The sequence below is a fragment of the Magnolia sinica genome, chromosome 9 (assembly GCF_029962835.1).
Source record: "Magnolia sinica isolate HGM2019 chromosome 9, MsV1, whole genome shotgun sequence".
In the NCBI taxonomy this organism is placed as follows: Eukaryota; Viridiplantae; Streptophyta; class Magnoliopsida; order Magnoliales; family Magnoliaceae; genus Magnolia; species Magnolia sinica.
Genome location: NC_080581.1, coordinates 44,660,820 through 44,674,721, shown reverse-complemented (window position 1 = coordinate 44,674,721; position 13,902 = coordinate 44,660,820). Strand labels below are relative to the sequence as shown.

Below are 13,902 nucleotides of genomic sequence, written 5' to 3'. Positions count from 1 at the left end.
GATGAAATTGCTTGGAAAAACAAGCTAAAAGCCAAGCATTTCAATGGTTGCCGTGACAGACCATAGCATGTCTTGCAGGGCATGTTCCATTGTAACTATTCACCCATATATTGCACTCCACCCGGTATATGTAAATGTCTAGTAATGTCCCGAAATACTAATAGCATTTTCTCTCCATATAGTAAATATACGTGAAAAAAAAAAACCACATATAACATGAAAGTGACCATGTCCAAATACACATATCCAACAGTCCATGTCCAAAGCCCACTTTCCACCCATGCTCATGAAAACTTAATGTTTAACAATAACTATAGCCATTCCCAAATAAAAACGTATTGGGCAAGCCCACAGCCACATTCAAAACCCATTTCAAGCAATAAGCATGGCTATATTTATGCATAGAGAAGCACACTTACCATAGAAATAGACTCATGCCCAAGAAAATCCATGCTGAAAAATCTAGCATACTTGAACAAACTTAAAAAAAAAAAAGAAAAAAAAAAAGAAAAAGAAAAAGAAAACCACGTGGAAAATCTCCACTTGGATGTGTATTACCAAAGAAAATCTATTTATGATCTTTCTATGCTAAGGTGACTCTCCTGTCATCAGCAGAACATTATATCCTCAATGCATGATGACTTCAATTTCCATGAGCATACCTGAGATTGTGGAAGTTTGCTAAACATGCATGTATCATTTGTGGCTGGCCTGAGTGGTTTTCTGGACTGACTTTTGGCTGGATAATGTACACTGTTTTCCACCTGATATGTGGCCTGGATGTCATACGCATGTGTCGAGTTGACACAGATCTACTCTGATTGAAGGAAATTGGGGCAACCCATTAACTAATTTTTGCTTGTTAGAACAAAATGAAAGTAATTTGGGAATGCATTGATTTACGAACATAGAGCATCTGATTGAAAGAAATCCTATTACATGTGTATTTATTATATATTTGTGTAAAACAAGAAACAGAATGAATCCATGGCCAGTTGAGAAGGATTAATTAATTTATTTATTTATTTTCTGGTAACATGAGTAGCATGGATATATTATAATTGTTGGATACTGCACATGCTCTTGGTGGAGGCTCATACTAACTCTTCAGGTTCTGTATCTTTTTGATTAAAAAAAAAAAAAAAAAAAAAAAAACTAAATTACACTTCTTAATCAGGGTACTTGATAATAAGAGCTCTTGTTAATGCTGTTGATCATCTTGGCACTGTTGCTTACAAATTAAATGACTTATTTGAGCAAGAAGTATCAGATGTCTCTACTGTGGGGTTAAAGATTTCATGTCTCAATCAAGTAGCTCTTTATACTGTGTCTAGCTGGACTCTTATTATGTCATAAAAGGCCTTGCTCTGTTTGATTGAAGCTGATTGTTCTGACATTTTTATTTAGCAACTTTTACCAAGTATGGCTAAGAACTGTTATTAGCTTCAGTTCAAGTTACAATTGGTAATGATGAACTGCATTATAACTCTTATTCTTTGATTTCCCAAGCTAGATTCTGTCAACAAAAAGGTGAAGTTTAATCCACAGCCACAGACTGACTTCAGGAAAAATCACATACAAGCAAAACTACGCCCTCATCCTTCAGGTTTCTTATTCATTTGTTGGAGGCAGATTCTTTTCATTTCAACTATGTTTATTTCTAATTTAGTTTATTCTTTGATGCACTTAATGATTTGTTATTGATGTCCTTGATACATGAAATCTAGAAACTCCTGTATCAAAAACCAAAAACCAAGCATTCGTTTTCGCTGTTGGTGTTTATTGCAAATGATATTATTATGTCATACTTTGTTTCTTTCTAGACGTCTTGTAAGGTGAGTTTCAGACTGAAAACTGATACAATCTCTTTGGGATTGCAAAGTACAAGACACGTGTCCGCAATTGATTTATATAGTGTACAAATTTCTTGAATTTTACTCTTTTGTTTTATATAGGAATTTAAATTCACTTCTTCTCGTATCTAGTTCTTTTATGGTTTTAGATCCTTCCACATGATTGTAGAAAATGGACAGTCATGATCTATCCATGTTCATAGGGAAGTTTCTTCTCATCTAGTTTGTAATTGTATGATTCTTAATCCCAAACCATATATTTTACCAATTCAAATTGACAAATTGTGTAATTTATGAAAAAAAAACTTTTAGGAGCTGCTTTTTCTTTAAACAAAACTTGTAACGTGATTCTAGTTGTAATATACATTGCTATCGTGTGCTCTGCAAATTTTAGATGATTTTTCTTTCATAGTTAGATTTTAAAACTTTATTCATTTCACTACTGCTTTGCAAGATCATTTGAGTCCAACAAACTAGTTCTTACTGTTCAAGTTTCAACTTCTGCAGACAAATCAGTTGGATGTTCAGCTGAAAGCAGTGCAGTTGCTTGGTGACCTGTTTGCTTTACTTGACCGCATTATTACAGAAACATTTAAGCTACTTTTCTCATTTTTTATATTAAGTTCCCTTTTCTTCAACGACATGTGAAGAGTTTCAAGCTGTTAGAATTCTTAATCTGGCATCGTTCATTTGGATGTGGCATTGATGTGGTCTCTATAACATGGTGTAGTTTGGTTCATGGAATATATGGGCATGCATCAACATGGTTGCAAATGGTAGTGGTTCATGCAAAATCGTTCATCCCCAAACACTCGTCTCTCTTCCAGAAAGCAACACAGGTACCCTCTTTCTCTCTCTATGTAAGATCTAAGGTTCTAAATCAGACATTTCTCATTTCTCAAAGCTTTCTAGATCTAGGGTTTCGATTTTCTTCTTCTTCTTTTTTAAATATTTTTCTATATTGTATTATATTCATATATGTTCATGATATCTACACCATCTCTTTTTGAGATGTAGTTTTAGATCGATAGGTTTTCTGCATTTGTTTTTATATTTTGTTGATTTGGGATAGAATTTGTATTTGAAGCTCTGAAAATGCATTATCGAGCTTCGATTTACAATGATTTTCGATCTCGTTATTGAAGTACTTCAACCTGTTGGATTTTACAAATTTGTTTTGGTAATTTGTTGAGTTTTGGATGAAAATTGCATCCAGAGCTATGGAAATGTGATTTCGAGTTATGATTTTGGGCGTTTTATGTCACACCTCAAACTCGGAAAACGGGCTCACAAAATTCCCGAGCGTCAAATCCTGTGTTGACAACCTCCATAGTACCCAATTCTTGGCTCCCATCACTCATACGCCAGATTCTAATCCTAGGATCCTACTAGGAGGATTTTTCAACGTACATTTATCTCGTAAGAAGAATAACCTTAAGTTTACCTAAATCACAAAAGCAATATCATCATCACATATCCATTAATATAAACAGTTGAATACAGTGTTGAAAGGGAAATATACATATATCGAAAATCAAAGCTTCAGAATACAGCTGCACACTCCAAGCTTAATGTTGTTGTGACATAATGTCACCTGCATGCATCTATTGTGCATAAGCTTATAGAAAGCTTAGAGGGTGATGTAAGTGTGTGCGTAAGGTAAGCGTGCTCAGAATGCAGTATCAGAATAATGCGGAAACATGCTGACAAGTTCATAAATACCATCAGCCTTATCCAAGCTATGTGATGTAAAAACATAATAAGCCAATATCATATACTGAGGAAGCAATGTAGATCAGCTATGCAATAAGGAGACATAGTAAGCCACATATCAGATACCGAGTCCACGAATACTGTCAACTTTAATCAGGTTATGTAATATAGAAGCATAAAAAACCAAATGCTATGTGCTAAGGATGCAATGAAATATGCGATGCGAATGAAATGACCAAGCTGAAGTGTGAAGTCGGGATGATAGTACGTAGTATCGCAGGCTACGGGGTCCATCACAAGGGGCTTCTATCCAAATCAGTCCCATATCTAAATTTGGATAGTCAGACTCAATGTGGTGAACTTCTGATCTTAAGTTGGTCGCATGCCCCAACCGAAATCCAGGTCATTGTGAAGGTACACATAACAATTAGTTGCGCACCACCAGCCCGAGTGGATAGTGAATAAATGAATGAATGAATGACTATGCAACTTCTGCTCAATAAGTCCACATATCAGTATCATACACCTCTGGGATCATCACCGGGGTCTATTACACTCTATGCTAGCTTGCTGCCCCTATTCGAGCGTACAACTGGGTAAGTGGAAGAGACCTCACTATCGGCTTGCCAATATCGGGCTCGGCTCGTCGAGAGCGGACACATTCCTCAAGCTAGTCAAACTCAACCTAGATATTGTCCCCTCACTCAGGCGGGTAAGGTTACACCCCTTTCCAACTGACCATGACACAGTGGGAGACGCGGCCTACTGGTATACGACCTTCATGCGCTCATGTATATCTACTCGATCTTAGAGGTGGGCATCGAGCTGAGTCGAGTCGAGGTGGGCCAAGCTTAGCTTGGCTTGTCCACGATGTACTCGAGTTCGAGCTCGGCCTCGAGCTCAACATTGAAGCTTGGCTTGTCCACGATGTACTCGAGTTCGAGCTCGAGCTCGGCCTCGAGCTCAACATTGAAGCTTGGCTTGTTTGCCAAAGCTGTCGAGTCGAGTTCGAGTCGAGCTAGTAGTTCGAGTCGAGTCGAGTTCGAGTCGAGTCGAGCTCGAGCTTGTTGGGTAAGAGAGTAATGGATTCTGTTCTTGATCCTCCATTGATGAAAAATTCAAAAATCTTAAGAGAATTAAAGCAAAACCCGATGAAAAAAACTAAACAAAGCTTCGAATCGGATGAGGAAACTTGTAAGAACCGATCTGTTCTTGATCTTCTTTCACCAGCAGAAATCCAAATACTATAAAAGAAACAGAGCAAAACACGGATTAGAAATCCAAGTAAAGAGCTCTAGCCAATCAGATCATTGGATTTCCTTGAAGCTCTAACAAATCTGAGAAGAACCCATCTTGAATTTCTTTGGTTTCTCGCCTAAGAAGTAGATCTCAAGAGATTGAAATCATACTATTGTGGAGCTGAAATGAAAACTGGTGGTGGTGGTCGGGGCGGGCGTGCGGTTGGCAGTGGGCAGAGAAAGAGAAGAAAGGGAAAGGGAAGGGGGTGCGTGCGGTCGGGTAGAGACTCTAGGGTTTGTTTTTTTTTTTTTAATTTTATTTTTAAGTTTAAACTTAAAACTTATATTAATATAATATATATATATATATAATATAATATTTAATATTTAATATATTTATTAATTGAGCTCGAGTTCGAGCTTCGAGTCGAGTCAAGGTGAAATGCCCCCTGGTTGAACTTAGCTTGAACTCAACTCAAGCTTCAAATAATTAGCTTGGCTTGGCTCGAATCGGCCATTCAAGTCGAGTCAATCCGAGTTGACTCGAGCCGAGTCGAGCGAGCTTTTCGAGCTAGCTTGACTCGTGAACAACCCTACTCGATCTAGACGTTGGAGCATCTCCTGGCCACAGAGGTTTAGAGATTTTCACCTAGGGACATCTATGGCGCCCATATGCTAGAACCAAACATTTCCGGTGTCCCATCTGGCCATCCACGATATGCTTGTGGAGGTTACGACCCTGATATCGCTAGGGCGTATAGTAGTCATATCACAAAATGCGTGATGCATGAGTTATACAATCCAATCACACATCAATCGTGTGCATACCGTGCGCTCATGTCGAACAACTCGGCCTATCAAGGAGTCCTGTAAACAACCTGCCCTATGCCATATGCAATGGTCAACCACATCTCATAACAAACATGCAGATGATGCGTATGAGCATGTATCATGATGTTATGCTGTTACATACTCATAATCGGTATCGATAACCGGCACCGATATCAACATCAATAATCGGCCTCAATAATTGGCATCGATGATCAGCATCGGCCTCGATAATCGGCCTCGATAATCGACATCAATGAGAATGAGCCTAACAGGCCTAAGGGAAGGTCACAATGTGGACATTTAACTATCATTGCCCATCAATGTGGACATTTAACCAACATTGCTCCCAAGGAGTGGCCCACATAGAGCCTAACATATAGTGGGGCCCATGGTCTTACACAAGGCCTCACATACAACATAATGGGCCTCAAACAAGGTCCTCTCGTACATCATAATGGGCCTCATCGTATGGGCCATATATACATCACATTGGGCCTCAACATAAGGGCCTCGTATACATTACAATGGGCCACATCCATGGGCCTCAATGCATCACAATGGGCCACATCCATGGGCCTTAAATACGTCATAATGGACCTTGCCCAATGGGCCATAATTATATCACATTGGGCCTCATTAAAGTCCACAAACATATCACAATGGGCCTTAACAAATGGCCCACAAGAACATCATAATGGACCTCACCAAATGGGCCGTAAATATATCACATTGGGCCTCATCAAAGGCCACAAACATATCACAATGGGCCTCAACAAATGGGCCACAAGAACATCACAATGGGCCTCACTAAATGTGCCGTAAATATATCACATTGGGCCTCATTAAAGGCCACAAACATATCATAATGGGCCTCAACAAATGGGCCATAAGAACATCACAATGGGCCTCACCAAATGGGCCGTAAATATATCACATTGGGCCTCGTCAAAGGCCTCAATACGTCATGATGTGGGTCCCATCTGCTGGATGACACTGATACAACACATGCATCATGGTGCAACAACACTATCCCAATGCCTGGACGGTGTGGACGCATACATTGTATGGGGTCCACGTCCCAGAAGATGGACGGATGGTGAGGATAAAGCCCATTCATTTGGTGGATTTCCACCATCCAACCAGTGGACGGTGTGGATTTAAAACACATACATCACAGAGCGTCCCACACGGATGGATGGCCCAAATGAAAAATAGATGGACGTCATGGAATGAGATACATACATCACGCGGGACCCACAGAACTTGCTGACATCAGCAGCAGTGGGACCCACAGTCCCTGAAGAAATAGGTAGACGGCGTGAATATAATACTTACATCAAGGTGGGTCCACGGACGTGTGGCCCGCCATTCAGTGGTCTGGACGATCAGGATCATCCACCGTCCCACCTGCTGGATGGTGGGGGATAACACAAGCATCAGGTGTGTCCCACTGTAGATGGATGGTCAGATAGAACACATGCCTGATGATCAGGCCCACAGAACATGGTGTCGCCAGTCCAGCAACTATGGAGCTGCTGGTCGTCCAGTAGATGGACGGCCCAGATATATATATATATATACATATTATATTATATTATTTTATTTTTGGAGAGTACCAACGTCCAGCGTCCAAGTACGATGGACGGACGTCCTGGATGTAAGACACATCCATCATGGGTCCCACGTGGACAGTTTTGATAAAACCCATACATTGCAGTGGGGTCCACACGTCTCACGTCCTGAAAACAGACGGACGGTGTGGATCTACCCATCATCAAGGTGGGTCCACATGTGTGGCCCACCAGAGGTTTGGATCAAGCAAATATTTGTGTTTTCTCCACCATTCAGACCTGCTGGACAGTGAGGATGGACGTGTAGCAGGTGGGTCCCACATATACGTGGCCCATCTGCAGTGAATCAAATTGATATTTATATTTTCCTTCCATCCAGCGTCCAGCAATGGACAGTGAGGATGGGACACAACTCGGTGGGCCCTGTAGCTGCTAGACGGTGTCCAGCAACGTCCTAGGCCGCTGGCCCAACCGATGGATGGTTTGGATGTGTCGTGCAGTGGGCCACACATCATGATCATCATCAAGAAAAAAGAAAGAAAGAGAGAGAGGGAGAAAGAAACAGCGGAGATGGGAGGAGCTTCGCCACTATGAGCTCCTCCATAAACATACATCAAGATGGGTCCCATCACAAGTGGGCCTTATATCAAACTCAAGATTTAAGGCAATAAACACCCACCGATTGCAAATCTTCTAGGCTCCTTGATCTCCCAAGCTCCTAAGCTTCCTCTTTGATGGAGGATGATGAGAATTGAAAGCTTGGATGGTGAGGATCTTGGGGTAGGAAGGTGGGTCACACTCTTATCTCTCTCTTGGAGCTTGGACGGTCACCTCTCCTTGGGTTGCTTGGAATAATGGTGGAGAAAATGAGAGAGAGGAGATGTTAGGAGAGAGGGATAGGTTGTTGTAAGGAAGGTTGACTTTGGTGATAGGAGAGAGAGGGGTGCCATGCTTTGTTGGTAAGAGAGGCATGAGTGTTGTACTTTGATTGATTGATGTGATTGATTTGATAGATTGTAGAGATTCTTTTCTCGGGATTCGCAACGCGCGGCGTTTTTTCAGAAAATATGAGGGCCCACAACTCCTAGCCTGGGTATCACATTGGCGCGTAAGACGCGGCGTTGGAACCACAGTGACGGCGCGGTCGCTAAGGTACAAGTCTCGGGTCGAGCCGACTTAGATCGACAGGATGTGACTCAGGGTTGTGCATAAATATCGATTATAGATTGTGGGTCGCCGGAATTCGACAGGGAGGACCGCGGGAGTCTATAGAATTGTACGGACTAGGATACAGGTCTTACATTTTATGTTGATTTTAGGGAGAGTTTAGTTGATGAATGCTAATGGTCGGCCCACCTGATGAATGGCTTGGATCTTTCAGAGGAAAGTCCAAGAGCAGCTCTGCCAAACATGGATCAATATCCCATGGTAATTGCTTTCCATGTAACAGCATCCATTGATTATCCTTTGTGCAGTCTGCCGATCGACCATTTTGAAGACATGTGAAGGCAATTCAAAATGCGATTATTCAAACCATGCCCATTTTCCATGGCATAGCAATGGATTGCTTGAACCGTCATACTATTGTTAATTTGTATTATATGGGCATCTTTACAATGTAAATTGCTTCCTCATTTGCATATCGTCCAACGGGTCATCCATTATGGGACTGGAGATACCTTTCCGACCTTGCTTTTGAGGAATACTAATGTTAAGCCTATGATGATGATGATCCCAAATCTGATTCCAAAATAAAGACTGATGTTGTAGTACTACCACAAATAACAAACTTGAAAAATGCTACACTGATAACATAACAAAGACGACAGATTTTAACAGGCCTCAACATAAATGCAAAAGCAACAATTAGTGAAAATACTTTAATTGCTAACCTAAGAAAGCCATTTTCATAAATACTAAATAGTTAATTCCATAATTATTTTTCATTACTATTTGCTTGCCTTCTAGTTGGAATCTAACTAGTACATCATTATGTTGCAAGATTACCTATGAATAATCGTGCAACACTTTCACAGGTACTTGCTCATGTTTACTATTTTTATTTTTTATTTTTTAATTTTTTTTTTTTTTAATTTTTCCGATTTTGTCACATTTACATTTTCTTAACAATGAGTTTGTGTTGTATCACGCTTCCTTTTTCACATTAATAAATGTGGACAGCATGATGTTGGTGATTCTTAAATAAACATGGACATAATGGACTCATTATCCAACATTGGAGAGTTTGTTAAAGCTACCCAGTCCATTGGTCAAAGATCAGTGGACTCTCCAAGAGAACCGTCAAGCATTTTCAAGGATTTTGTAAGCTTTCTTTCCTTCTTTATGTTCCGATGTTATTCTCTATTTGGGAAAGTTGATTGTTTCAACTTTCTAAAGTCTTGAGTTTCCAGTTTTGGATTTGGGAGGCCATTGTTCTTCGGAAATTCTTTTTGCTTGATGAAACAGAGCAAGCCTTTCTTCTTGTTTGTCTATTTATGCAGTGATTATTTGTTAATATAAGACTTTGGTTTCAAGTTCCTTGAAGTTCTTTTTGTTTTTACCAAAGCACCATGGTGCTCGGGTTGCAGAATATTCTGTGGCTGTACCCCATTTCTCAATATGATGGTTTGATTGTGAAATAGGTTCCGTCCTCGCATACTCATTGATGTGAGCAAGATAGACATGACCAGAATTGTGACTGGGAGCATTACTCCAAGTTAACCTGTGAGATTGGAGACAAAGTACAGATAATGGGGGATGACCTCTTGGTCACCAACCCAAAGGTTAGCTCCAGTAACTCTTTGTTTTTTGTTTTCAATTTTATTTTTTTTTTCCTTTTGGTAGAAATCATGAATGGTACTTGTCCAGTGTTTTTATAGTAATATAGAAGCATGTGGAAAATCACATGGCCACTATCACTTGATCTACATGTATTCCAAATCAATGCTCTAAATCGTGGCCATACTTTAGATGGGGCATAACCGCAAGATGAGATCCATTGGAAAATCACTGATAGATAGTTGTTTGTTGAATTTAGACCATTGACCCCTTTTTACTTTAACCTTCCATTTTATAATTCAATTTGAATCATCCAAATCAGTAGGCCCACTTTGGACAAACTCCCAATCAGATTGATTGAATGATCCTAACCTTTAATTTAGTGGATATTTGGTATAGTCATTGGATTAGTCTAATATTTGGTTTAGACCCATCTAAGGTGGGACCCATGATTTGTATTGTTTAATTTTAATTAATTGTAAGCCACATGTACAATCTTCAAGTGCATACATATGAACCATCACATCCTGCCATAATATCAAAGAATTCTCTTTTTTGTTTGTACGCCGTATAAAGCATGGCCCACTAAAGCTGTTTGGATATGTCTGTATGCCTAGTGTATCAAATACAGTTCATCTTCTTTTTCCTTTTGATGTTGATTAGTCCTTTCAATTGGGCCTTGTTTTATTTGAAACCGCTTTCGTCTCAATTGCATTCTAATCAATTTGTTGTTTATAGGAGTTCATGATCCTTCCCGTAGGAGCTTCCTCTTTCATGGAGGCAATGAAGATGGGTGTGGAAGTATATCATCATTTGAAGGTCCACGATAATGCTCTTTTCTTCTTATTCCTTGTCATGTTTACTGCTCAGAGCATAATCTGCTCTTTTGCTTATTCTATTTGCATCATGTCCTGATAACATGATATGATGCAGGCTGTGATAAAGAAGAAATATGGTCAAGATGAAACCAATGTCGGTGATGATGGCGGCTTTGCTCCTAACATCCAAACGTAATTGAATTCATGTTGTATCGGTTTCAGTTTGTGATAAAGAAGAGGTATGTTTTCTTCTTTCTTCTGCAACTCTGATGGCCAAAAGTTACAGTGTGATGACATGTAATTGAATTCATGTTGTATCGTTTTTTTTTTTTTTTTTTTTTTGGTTTTCATTCATTGCAGAAAAAAAACTCCGTGTAGAAAAGAAGATGTAGAATGAGGGGGAGAATATAACATGCAAACAAAATGCCTCTAGTATGCGGTCCTAGAACCCTTTGGCCAACCATAGAAGGAAGAAAAGGTGAAATAAGGCAAAAACATGTATCCTTCCATATAAAGGCCTAGAATGCTTTGGTCAGTGGTCACCCAATCTGGTCCCTTGTTCTCCAATTTCTACCAAACTTGCCCACCAATCGTCATGGGGTCTACCAAGTAAAAGAAGGGGTGGTTGAAAATGAGGATCAAATTGGTCTCCTGTGATGAAGTCACTGTGATGCCATGATGAAACCAACAGGGGGTTTTTCCATGCATGTCCATTCGGCGTAAAACTGGGGGGCTTAGCTTATGGATTTTTCCAGGAATTTTACTAATTTTTAATTGAGTTCAGAAGTTTCTAGACAGGTTTTTCATTGTGGCAATACTTTTGCCTTCGTCAAGGAAGAGTAGGGAGCAAGTTATATTGCGTGCTTTGCAAGTTTTGTTTCAAAAGACGAAAAGAGGTTGGTTCAAGGAAAATTGATGGGCAAGTTTGGATCGAGGATTGTTCAATCCCTCTTTTTTAGGTCATGTCCCTTTATTTTGCCAAGCTTGGGCTAGATGGGAAATGAGCTGTATTCTTCTGCCTCTTGAAGCAATTGTCAGGGTCTTAGATTCTAAACTGCGGGTTGATGAGACTGATCTAGTTGTCTTTAGAATACTGTATGCAATTTCAAGGGTCCTTGAACTGCATTGCCCATCTCATTCTCTTTTTGGTACCTCAAGAACAAGAAATTTAGTTTTATGCTTTTAAGGCTGCAGTCTGAAACAGTCCTGCAATTTCCATGCATGTCCATGAGAATTGGAGCTTTTCTTTAAATGGTTGGAGGGTTTGATAAGTCTTCTCTGTCTCTTAATTGGCACGACTTTGCAGGCATTTGAGAAGGCTTGGAAGGAAGCATGTTCATCTACTCTATCTGTTCTGGTGGTGCCTAAGAACAAGAGCTACCTTCTTAAACCAATTACATTTTGAGGCCCATGCAAATCTTCTATTAAAGTGATGGTGAGATGAATCTATACATAACTAAAAAAAAAATGCATTTTTATATTGAAGATAGTCCATGCCACTCATGAAGTTTCCATACACAAACTCATACATTAGGTTTGTTTATTGGAGTTTTTTTTTTTTTTTTTTTTTTTTTAATCATTTAATTTTGAATGTATCAGATCTATGGAACCATCCAAGCTTTCACAAATCGATCAGATTGGGACGGATCATACCAGCGGCACTAGCTTCTATTCTGGAAGATTACAAAGCTACTAGTTGAAGGTGGTGGAACCATTGATGGCAATGGAGAGATATGGTGGAATACTTATGCAAAATTGACAAATCTCAAGTAAGTTCTTTAGGTTAGAATTCGAAAATTGACAAATCTCAAGTAAGTTCTTCAGATTAGAATTCGAAAATCGACAAACCTCAAGTAAGTTCTTTAGATTAGAATTCGAATTCTCTAAATTCAACATTGCCTACTTTTCTTTTGCTTTTTACAAGAACTCACTGTGATTGAATTCTTCTTCTATGAATTTGCCGCCTTGTAAAGACACCCCAACGGTATGTAACCCATACCTTCGCATGTGAAATTGTAGAGATTTTTCCATCAACGCATCAAATTCTCTCAATAGGAGTTCTTGAGAGGAAGTAGCTGAAATTCTTCCTCTTTGGTTTTGTTATAACAGACTGACATTCTATTCATGCAAGAACTTGAAAGTAAAAGACTAGAGGTTCAAAGACAACCAACAAATACATCTTTCTTTTGAGATTCATGGATTTTGCAGGTATGCTTGATTGTTACAATTTAAAATTTTATACTGCAAAATGTGATTTGTGCATGTTAGTTTGCTGCATAGGTTTATTTGGTACTGAAATAATGAGATTTTATTTTGTTTACTTCCATCAGGTTATCTGGAGTAGATAGGGAGTGGACTCTCTCAAAAGTAATTCAAACAAAGAAACTTTGAACTTATAAAACGTCTCGCCTCTCTCAACAAGCTAGAGATCCCAGTTCTGGAGTAGATAGGGAGTGGACTCTCTCAAAAGTAATTCAAACAAAGAAACTTTGAACTTACAAAACGTCTCGCCTCTCTCAACAAGCTAGAGATCCCAGTTCTGCTGCTTGGTCATGCATGATGACACATGCATGCTTCACAAGGAGTGGAGCATGGAGGATTTTTAATTTATTTTTCATGTATTTGGACCATTGTAAACTTAATTGTTGTAAATATATATATAATTTTTAGTATTAAGTTCAATATTTGTTTAATATTAATTTTTAATTGTCTCTAATATTCTTTGGATTTCTTTCAATTGAAAAAAACATTATTGGCAAAAGCTAGTAGTAAACTTTTATTGGCCATTTCTAAACAAGGAAAAATACCGTTTCTAAAATCTAGCCGTTGGCACCGATGTGGCAACTGTTGGCACCGGAACGGTTTAAAACCGTTCCTAATATTTGAAACGGTACCTAAAACGGTTTTGGACCGTTCCTATTTTTTCCTACGCCTCTTTTAGGAACGGTTTGTGTAGTAGTCCTACGCTCAGACAACCTCACCTCACTTCCAAGTCGAAATATAAATGCAAATCCAAATCAACTGGAAGTCACTCTAAGAAAGAACTCGAAACTTCCTATTAAAAAAAAAGGGTTACAAAGTGGGTAACACAAAACAAATA

General features: G+C 39.2%; 2 long non-coding RNA genes across 3 annotated transcripts; both read left to right on the top strand.

The window, feature by feature from the left end:
* The first annotated feature begins 2,018 nt into the window (after window positions 1–2,018).
* LOC131256280 (uncharacterized) lies at window positions 2,019–11,042 on the top strand. The gene is made up of 6 exons (XR_009176720.1): window positions 2,019–2,692; window positions 8,526–8,634; window positions 9,388–9,528; window positions 9,849–9,989; window positions 10,723–10,803; window positions 10,918–11,042. It is a non-coding gene; the product is annotated as an uncharacterized LOC131256280 (long non-coding RNA).
* A 120-nt stretch (window positions 11,043–11,162) lies between these two features.
* Window positions 11,163–13,425, top strand: LOC131256279 (uncharacterized). 2 transcript variants are annotated; one of them, XR_009176719.1, is made up of 5 exons: window positions 11,163–11,280; window positions 12,109–12,237; window positions 12,402–13,010; window positions 13,133–13,169; window positions 13,273–13,425. It is a non-coding gene; the product is annotated as an uncharacterized LOC131256279 (long non-coding RNA). The 2 variants fall into 2 exon arrangements; XR_009176718.1 differs by having other exon boundaries at window positions 11,185–11,333.
* The last annotated feature ends 477 nt before the right edge of the window (window positions 13,426–13,902 follow it).